Raw genomic sequence first — 9,835 nt, 5'->3', positions numbered from 1 at the left:
GCCAATCTCAAGTGTATGAGAAAAATATTTCATATATCACTTAAAAAATGATCATTCTGTAAAACTCTTCCCCACACCCTGAAACTTCAAATTGAATAGTCCCATCTCTTGGGTTTTGCTCTTCACAGCTCTCTCTCTGTCTAATCAAAATGCCACTTATGAAAAAATAGCACCTGTCTGAATTATTTCCTTGGCTTTCTGTCTTTGGCTGTATCAGATTTGAGTTTCTTTGTTCTTATCTCCCTCACAGTTCTCACCTTTCCTTGTATTTTTGTCCTTTTGTAGTGTTATACAAATATTTACACAATGAGTGAAAAAGACATTTTGGTAACAGCTACAATGGAAATAGCAATTGGTAATGTGTAGAACCACTGATATAATCTATCAGATAATTGCTATTGCTTAAAAGTCATTAGGAAAAAAAATGCTAATTATTGAAAAGAGTTGTAAAGGCCTTATCAAACCTCTTTGGCTAGTAGCAGTGGAGATTCATTAATAAGATATAAAATTATGTTAACATATCAAATGCAAACTCCCAGAAAAGAAAGGAGTCCTGCATATGTAAATTGAAAATCTCCAACAGTTTTGTAAAAGTTTAAATAGAGATAGGATTATATGAAATTTAGGAAAAAGGTCAGATATAAAAACATAAAGCTGTGAGATATCAAACACAAGAATGTGCAAAATAAGTATTGACAGTCAATGGATGTGATACTGCAATCTCTAAAAATAAGATTTCCAACATATGGATAATTTATCTTCAGCAACATCTGCAAAATACAGACACACATTGCAAACTGTGTGATTACTGGACATGTGACAAGCAATAAGCTTTAGACTCATTAATGACTTCTTCAAAGAAAAGCATTTTTATTGTGCTAAGAGAAAATTAGATGAAGGGGAACAAGATGAATATATAACTGCCATGAAAATCCAGAAAATAAATTTAATTAAAAATGAGGAGAAGCAATTAAAGCAGGCACAAGAGTTCCTCAGGAAGCACAACCATGTGTTTTGCTACTTATCTACTCTACATAAATAATTTAGATAACAAACTAAATAATTATCCTATAATATGTTGTTCAAATGCCATCATTAGCTAGAAAGCAGAAATATGCTGTGTTCTACAGTTAATGGGTAGGTGATGTTTGCAGTTAAGTAAAATATATGCTCACCAGTTGAAAACACCAAAGTGAATCACAAAAGAAAAGAAAGATGAAACAAGAGGGCAAGTGGTGATTTCAGTTTCATCTCAGAGAGATTTTGGAAGACTTCAGAACCTTCTGAATATGACTGCACTGATATTGATTTCTACCTTCTCATCACAACTACAAGTACAGCTAATAGAAATCTTTCTTTTGAGACACAGATTCCACGAATTTCTGTGCCACTGACTACAGAAATACTTTATAATGTGAGTGACTTTATTAAATGAGTTGGTTCTTTTGGAGCAGTGGCATAGTCAAGCATGCTCTTTTGCCATGTGCATGCTGTAATTGGTTACTGTGGTCTTTGGATCTGAGAAATATAGAGTAAATTAGTTGTTTGGGAAGAAAAAAAAAAAAAAAGGCTTACGAAGCATGATTTAACAGAAAATTTACATACAGACATTTAGCATTTGTTACCTCTGAGCTGTCTGACTTTCTCACCTCATATCTACCACTAGCTTCTCAAATTTGTCTTCAGCAGCATTGCTGTGGTTACTGGTGCCTCTGTGAGACAAAATCTTCCCCACCTCATCCAATTATTCTTGTAGCTACCTGGCCTAACTGCTGCTTACTACCTCTTCTCACTCTTAATTCCCTACCTCCTTGCTCTCCCATTCCTTGCCTCATTTCTTGTTTGTCTCAAATCCTCTCTCTATGCCTGAAAAATCCCACTTTCCACATTCCCTCTTTCCTTCCTTTAATGATTTGGAGAATACTGAAAAAGCAGGAGAGACAGCCCCACTGCTCAGCCCCATCCCACCTGCAAGGAGGTTTTTCAGGGTCAGCTGGTTCCTGCAGCCCCTGGACACATCATCTTCCATCACATATCAGCACATGTGGGCCGAATCACTCAGATCTGGGAAAAGTTTGAGAGCTTCCAGTGAGGCTGCTGTCTTCAGAAACTATAGCCATTAAAGTCATTAAGTATTGGACCTAATCAAACAATACTGTTTTCAAGTGCAGATAATGGGGCTGAGATGGTTTCCCCCTAAATCTGCAAGACAACCTTGCATGATATCCCATGTTCTGTGGATGTCAGAGGGAAAAGAAGGTGGTCTTAAAACCTCAGAGAAGTGAAGCAACTTTGAGAGTTAGATTTAAGGCTAACAGACCAGCAACAGTGTCTCCATGTGTCAGTACCAATAACTATGCAACTTCTGTAAGTATTTCAATCTGCTGTTTTCAGAGAAAAGGGTAGTAAAATCTCTATTTTCCTGAGAGTGAAAATGAGACAGAGAGGTGATGTGTGCAAGACTGCACGCTATAATTCTTCTCTGGTAAAATCAGTAAAGGAATCCATGTTACATCTATTTAGGATTAGTAATGTTGTAGCCACTAGCTCATGTTATTTCTGGATGAGCTCACTGGGAAGAATCACCTGTACAGTTACATTTCCTGCACATTCTGCAAACCTTAATGAAGGGCATGGGTTACTACAAGAGCTTCTTTCCACCATCATTTCCAAGAACTAGAAATCCAGAACTTGAATTTCAATTATTAAAACATTCGGAGAAATCAAGAAATGTAAAATATAGCCTTGGTAGCTGACACTTTTTCTTTTTTTTTTTTGTCTCATACTGTACATATCCCTTTCATTCCTGTCATTCCTACTTTATAAACTAGAAAGCATATTCCTCAATTCAGTTAAAGCAACAGTTATAAATGAAAATCAAATAAACAAAGCAACAGGAAAAAAATAATAAATCCAAGAAAAGAAATCTCTCCCTAATGTGTTTGGTTTGTTGATGTTTTTGCCCTGTTGTTTGGCGGATGTGTTCATTAGCCAAAAAGAATACCCTCCAAAACTCTGGCAAACACTATTAGTAAGATCTTCATTCAGTTTACACAGAGGAAATGAGCACATTTTAAAAAGACAATGGGCAGAATGTAAAAGCCAGCAATACAGGAGGCAGTCATGACTGACTTCTCGTGGGAGGGGAAGCCAGAACAAGTGTTATCCAGAAAGGCCAGGACATTGTGGAAGAAATGACTCAGCTCTCTTCTGTTATCTGAGGAAAGGAATTCCATTAGGACACAAAACTGCTGATGCTTGTGCAGATCCTTGTCACCAAGCATGCATCCTGGAGCAAGCGATGTTTTTTCATGGTACCAGTCATGTTATATAGCTCAGGACGGGAAACACCTACCATGCATTTGCTTCTTGGCTTTTGACATTTAGGAAGCATAAGTTTAGATTAATTTTTTAAAAGAGCAAAGTGTCTAAAGCTGTTAAGGTAGAAAACATTTACTCTTCTGTAAAATCATGCTACTCTACCATAGCCACAGAGTACGTTCTCTTACAGATGACTCTGAGAAGTTGCTTTAGATTAAGTACTTTCATGCACTGCCTCTGCTTCACACTTTTTTTTTTTTAAGTGGTGACTCCTTTGAAATGCAAGATTTTGTATCCCCTGAATGCTCTTCAAATCTTTGTAGCCTTTTAAGCATTCTTCTGAGATACAGTGCAATGCTACCAACATAATAGAAAGAGTCAGTCAAAAGTCTTGTTATACACAGACATGACATGAGTTAAGTACAACAAACATCCCCGTCAATCAAAATTCATGTTAAAATGAGATCTCATGTCAATACTGTTATATCTTACTGACAGCTAAATGCAGACAGAAAATTTTACAAGCCTTAGCACATCTATGAAATGGACTGCTCTGCTATTGCTTTCAATCATCTACACCTGCTAGGACTTTCTGTTCAGGACAGAATAAATACTAAGTTTAGATATTTGGAACAAAAAATGTCAAACATGAAACCACTCCAACTTCAAAGCCTTTCCTCTCAGTCAACTCTGGAGGTTAGGCACAGGAGTCATAGCAGCAGGAAAAAGGAAGGGATTACATTTTTCCAGCACGCATATAACTACCAGCTATAGATAAAATAACATGAAAAAGTAATACTTCTGCTTCAATAAGAAAAATATCATAGAAAATCTTTAACAATTTCAAGTATTTTGAGAAATTATTTTGCTATGCTATCTTCTTAAAATATAAATGTCATTTTTTGTTAAGAACGGCAACTAGAAAACATAATAGAAAGTAAGAGTAGTCCATCCTTATGATTTCTGTTCCCCTTCAAAGCCTTCAGTCTCTCTGGCTTCTTTCTCCTTCTGTAAGATAAAAATTTACATGAAGATCACCTGTCTGAAATATATCTATGTTCCAGTTCATTCAAAGGATGTGGAGTTTGATCTAAGAATTAGCTCATGGAACTCAGAAAAATATGATAATGTCTCATTTGGTCTTAAACACTGAAAGACACTGCCTTCACTTATTCACGCAAAGAGATTTTATATTGTATAGGAGAATTTCTACTACTGTCTAATAATAAATCGTCACTGTGGAATTAGTTTGAGTTGTGCTTGTTCATGTTAACTGCACACAAGCTAGTTTAAAATGAGTTAGAAAACAGTATGAAGTTACAGGTGTTAGTGGTAGTAGCTGGGGAGTTATCTATAGGCTATTTCCCACGGAGAAGCCAACCCACTGTGTAGGCTTTGGTACCCTTTAATTTTGGCTTTAGGGGAGGACAAGTTAGGTGCAACATATACATATGTACTAGAGAATAAAATTTACCTGTATTTTACCTCTGCAGTGCAGACAAATCCTAACCGTATCATAGTGCCACCAAAACAGCACCATGAAAGAATCTTTCCCAGCAAGGCAGGGAGGTTTTCTTCAGAAGTAGTGGAAAATGTCAGGATGAGTAATCCCTAGCTTTTCCCTCATTCTCACTAGAAAATATGCTGACAGGTGAAGTTAAGAGGCAGTCCTCTTCTCCACACTAGTGCTGTTGCTCTGTTGCTGCTGCTTTCCTTGTCCTCACCCAGATCTGCAAGCTGTCATATAGCTGGCCCTAGCAAGAAGTTTACTTGCAGGGAAATGTGCACATCTACATGCTCATAGCCTGTAAGTAAACCTGCAGCAAAATCAGCATGTACTTTGAGGGGGTGCCACCCATGAGCATATGCTGCATAAGGTTCACTGCTTGCTCTACCCACTGTCCAGAGGTGCAAGCAGCCAACTGAGCAACTGACATAGACCTGGAGGAGGCTACACTGAGAGGTAAGTCCTGAGTGCCAGCACTGTGGCTTTGCCTGTGAATGCCACTTCTGGGGAGCTGATAGCAAAGGAGGAATCACAGAATCATCTAGGTTGGAAGAGACCTCCAAGAGGAGTTTCACTAGTGGGCAACTCATCAAACCAGGTGTAAACATCCTGCCAAAATACAAAATAAAACTTTATGCACTCATACTAGAGAAAGAGAGAAATATTCAGTGAGTTGTTTTGCTGCTTTAATACTTTTCTCAGTCTGCAACAAAGTGCACAATTGTCTGCAGAGTCTAACCACTTGTAGCCTAGTCTAGATACAAAGTTGATTTGCTCCCAAGCCTCCTCCTCCTTATTTCTGACCTTGTCCCTAAGGGCTGCTTCTGAAATCAGAATTTATATCCTATACCTCAGCACATCACATGCATAATTGCAAGCAACAGAACTGAAAATTATGCTAACTCTGCATTTATATCCAACACATGTCTGGATCATTTTCCACACAAGAAATAATTAATCTTCCAGGGAGCTTTTCCATCAGCCTAATGGCTGCTTTGAGAATTGAATTCCCCTTACCTCCTAGCAAGTCATTAGAGATTAGAGAGATGAGAGAATAACGTTGACAAGAATCTTGCCTTTCACTTCAGCTGCATTAAGTTAGGGCCATACTTGATCAGAATTTAGGCATAAAAATCTGAGCTTCACAGGAAATCTGAAGCTTTTGTGAGTTGAAGAACTTGAATGGTTTTGCTTGTGTTTTGAATCAACTTCTCTCATAATGAGTACAAAATGTTATTGTTATGATCATCTGCAGAAAATAATGCTAAATTAATTCCATACAACTTTATGAGTGAAATTATACAACATATTAATGAAATGCAAATATCCTTGTTCATTAGGCTCATCCATTTCAATTGTACCTACGGTAGATGTCTCAGCAGGGATGGTTAATCATACAGCAGCATACAGAAAAGAATATATTATATTAATTAAATAGCCACATTATGCAGCTGGGTACTTGAATTATACCCATGAAATTCAACATTGCTTACACTATTATTTTTTATTAAAGCACCGGAATCTCATGTTTACTGATTTTACAGGAATACAATATCATTTTGGTGAACATCACAAACAAATGAAGTATTTCAAATGACACAGTATTCTCCACAAGAAACATCTGCATAAAATCCACAACCATCAAAACTGTGATCATTCAAAGAGTTCACAGGCACATGGCTCAGTCCATGCAGACCTTATTGAAAGGCTGAAGCAAACAGGGAGATTAGAGAGCTGGGCAGAGTAGGAAGGATGGTCGGAACTGAGCCTTCAAATTCAAGCATAATTTATCCTCAAGACATTGCCTTCAAGGATCTTTGGCATTTTAAAGATTAAGCTAGCAATATTGACCAAAAAAAAATCTCATAATAAACACAGTGTGTGATGTGTTCACATTCATAGAAAAAGACACTGCTTACCATTATGTAAGGAAACCCCTAAGGAGTGTCTAACTTTCTGCTTCCATCATTATACTACACATATCCTTAAACATGCTGCAAAACCAAGTTCTCACTTGGATTTTGAACACTTAATATTAATGGAGGCTTAGTTCTAGAATCAGAGGTTAACATTCCTGAATTCCCCTTAAAAATACTGGAACTAATGGCTGGACTGAATCAGAGAACAGTCTACTTCAACAGAACTACTCAAGGTAAAATGTCAATTTTCTTTACATATTAAATACAGAATTTCATGCTGTAAATTATGTTAGAAGGAGGAAGAATGAAACATGCAGGACAGGACAAATTCATATTTTACAACATGCTGTCAGGTGACTGAAATTGTAGGCTTCTTCCTGAAGCACCATGATGTAAGAAATGGTAACGACTAATATTAGAAGAAAACGCAACGGCTGCATTCATATACTATTAAGCAATTCAGGTTCCTTATAGATTTGTTGTAGTGCCTGAGATTTAAAGTGCAAAGGAATACTGTTAAATCTGTCAGAAAATTCTATTACCTATTTGCTTCAAGCCTGTGGTTGATAGCTATTTACAGGCATCATTTGGTAAACACCAGGAGGCTAAAGCTGATGGCATTCCACTTCTCAAAAGGAAACCATCCATTGCTCAAAAAAACATCACAACTGAGAGTCAGCTTGCAGACTGGGAATAAAGATCACAACTGAGAAAACATGATTTCCAGCTGCAATTTCTGCAATTCCTAGCCAAGGCATGAAATCACCAGTATTGCTTCTGCCTAATGTTTCCCCTTTCTGTAGTCAGTCCTCTATTCTCAGGAGCTGTATAATGGGAACTTTTGAAGAGGTCTGAAGTTTCACTCACAACATTTGAGATGTTTGCATCATGCCTACATGTTTAAAACACCTAATTATACTAGGAGACTGATGGATGAACAAAACCAAACCCATTCTACCAATGAAAAAGTAAATGATTAGCCCCATAGCATAAGGGCTCAGGAGTGAAATAGGCATGTAGCCTACTCAGGCTAGCACCTGACAGGATGTTAGATTTTAGGTTCTTTATCTGGCCAGTGGATAGAAATATGCATCAACATAATTCATTATTTATAAACACCTGACACATAAAGAGGAAGTTAGGGGGGTTGTCTCTTCCACCCAGCTTATTCTGGCATGGGGTGATGCTGCAAGAAAATGTGATTCAGTTCCCTTATTTGCAGCATAGACTGGGACCTGTGCCTTCCACTTTGCAGAGAGTTTAACCAGTAATCTGTCGCACTAAGTGCTGAAAGCCAGATATTCCCCTCCTGCATCCATGTTTCCGGATAAGATGACAATGCTTGTTCTGCCTCACACTGACCTGGGCTGGCCAAGTACTTTCAGCATCTTCTGATTATGCTCGAGGGATCAGGCAGTAGGGGCTACAGACTGGGGTTTCCCTTTTTGCCCTACAAAATCTTACTGAATTCAGTCTACCGCTCTGGCGTGCAAGGAGTTTACTAGCATTCATGTCTCCCCAATAGATGCAGAGACGTACAGCTCCTGCAAAGGCAGATAGGTAGTTACACACACCAAGTAGTACATATATAGTGCCGCTGAGTCCAAAGGAACTGCCCACTTGTCTGTGGCTTTTAGAGACTTCTCAAACAGGCATCAAAATCAGATTGGGCATATTTTGTCCCACTTTTAGGTAAACAACAAGACCAATCTGTTGTATAGCACATGGGAAAACTTTTAAAATTATTTTGGAGCTGCATTTTTTGTTGCTTCCTTGCTTATCAAATTTAAATTCACATTTAAAATGGCCTCAGTTTTTCACCCTTAATAAACATCAAGATGTGCAGTGGTTGTAATGTGATTCTCATTGCATGAAAACTGCAGCCATGATAGTACCATCTGGTTTCTTCACTGATTTATAACTTGGCTGTAAACTTCGCTCTAGTTTTAAAATGAATAGAAGACTTCTACTTCAAACCAAGTGTTTAAAACATATTTTTATATATACACATACCAAAACTAAACTGGGTTAATTTGCTGGGTTCCCTTTACAGAATAATTATGTTATTAAGAGTCTTTAATTTCTTGAGCGTTATGTCTAGTTTGACAATAATCCAAATGAATCAAGAGCTACTCAGTCAAAACTTGAGGTCTGGATTCACTTGAATAGGTTCACTGTGCTTTATAGTTCCATAACAGTTAAGAAGGAGATTAATTCAATAACTTTGCATGCTGGCTCAACACTTTGTTCCTGACAAGACACACTGAAATCCTATCATGGGTATGAAATTTCTTAGGTCATGACTGTGTGGCCTCACTAATCTGACATTCGAATTCAATTCTGATTTTTAACAAAAGATCCACAGATCAAAAAGGGCAAAATTTTTTTGCACAGTAGTAAGCCAGAGCAATGTTCTTCTACATTCCCTAAGTTTGTTTTGACATTTGTCTGTGAAAAGAACAAGTTACAGCTAGGACCACTGCAATCACCCACTGTGACTTCCTATGCAAAATAATTCATAGCACTTAGAGATGTTCTCATATTTGTACTTTCTAGGACCTGACACATTTTTCCCTGACATTTGGGTCTGCTGCTTATCTGATGTAGCAGTCAGTCCATTATGATCTCCCTTATCATTTACTACAGCACCGAGAGAACATAGAGCAATCGCAGCAGTAACAGTAGCTACGTCTAGAGGATGAAATTAAACTGCAGTATTCACAAAAGACCAAAGTAAAACCAGATAGACAAAATTCTTCTGAAAGAGAAAATTAAGTTTCATTTTGATTATAGCCAGATACAACTTCTACAATTTAGATTTCCATGACCATTTTCCCATAAATTCATGTTGCCTGATAATGGACCATGCAGCTGTACCTTTTAGAGAAAAAAGTCCTAGATAATTTCAAGGTGTTTTTACAGATAGAAAATGAAAGGATTAACTGAGTTTTGTTAATGTTCTAATTTTGGTTTTAGACATTTTAAAAGTTTCGCATTTCAAACAACTTTTAATATATCTTTTTGACACATCTTTAGAAAACTTCATATAAGCTTAATGTTCTAAGAAGTATTTAGACATCTCCTACAG

The 9,835-nt window shown here is 37.3% G+C and overlaps 1 long non-coding RNA gene across 1 annotated transcript in view; it reads right to left on the bottom strand.

The window, feature by feature from the left end:
• Positions 1-2,080: 2,080 nt before the first annotated feature.
• The window catches only part of LOC106017680 (uncharacterized), a 151,316-nt gene continuing 143,561 nt past the window's right edge, over positions 2,081-9,835 (bottom strand). Inside the window, exon 4 of the long non-coding RNA XR_002403038.4 lies at positions 2,081-4,329. This is a non-coding gene — a long non-coding RNA (uncharacterized lncRNA). The remainder of the gene's footprint in view (positions 4,330-9,835) is intronic.

This window comes from Anas platyrhynchos, chromosome 5, assembly GCF_047663525.1.
Source record: "Anas platyrhynchos isolate ZD024472 breed Pekin duck chromosome 5, IASCAAS_PekinDuck_T2T, whole genome shotgun sequence".
NCBI lineage: Eukaryota > Metazoa > Chordata > Aves > Anseriformes > Anatidae > Anas > Anas platyrhynchos.
Note: the sequence above shows the minus strand (reverse complement) of the source record. Positions and strands in the feature narration are given on the sequence as shown.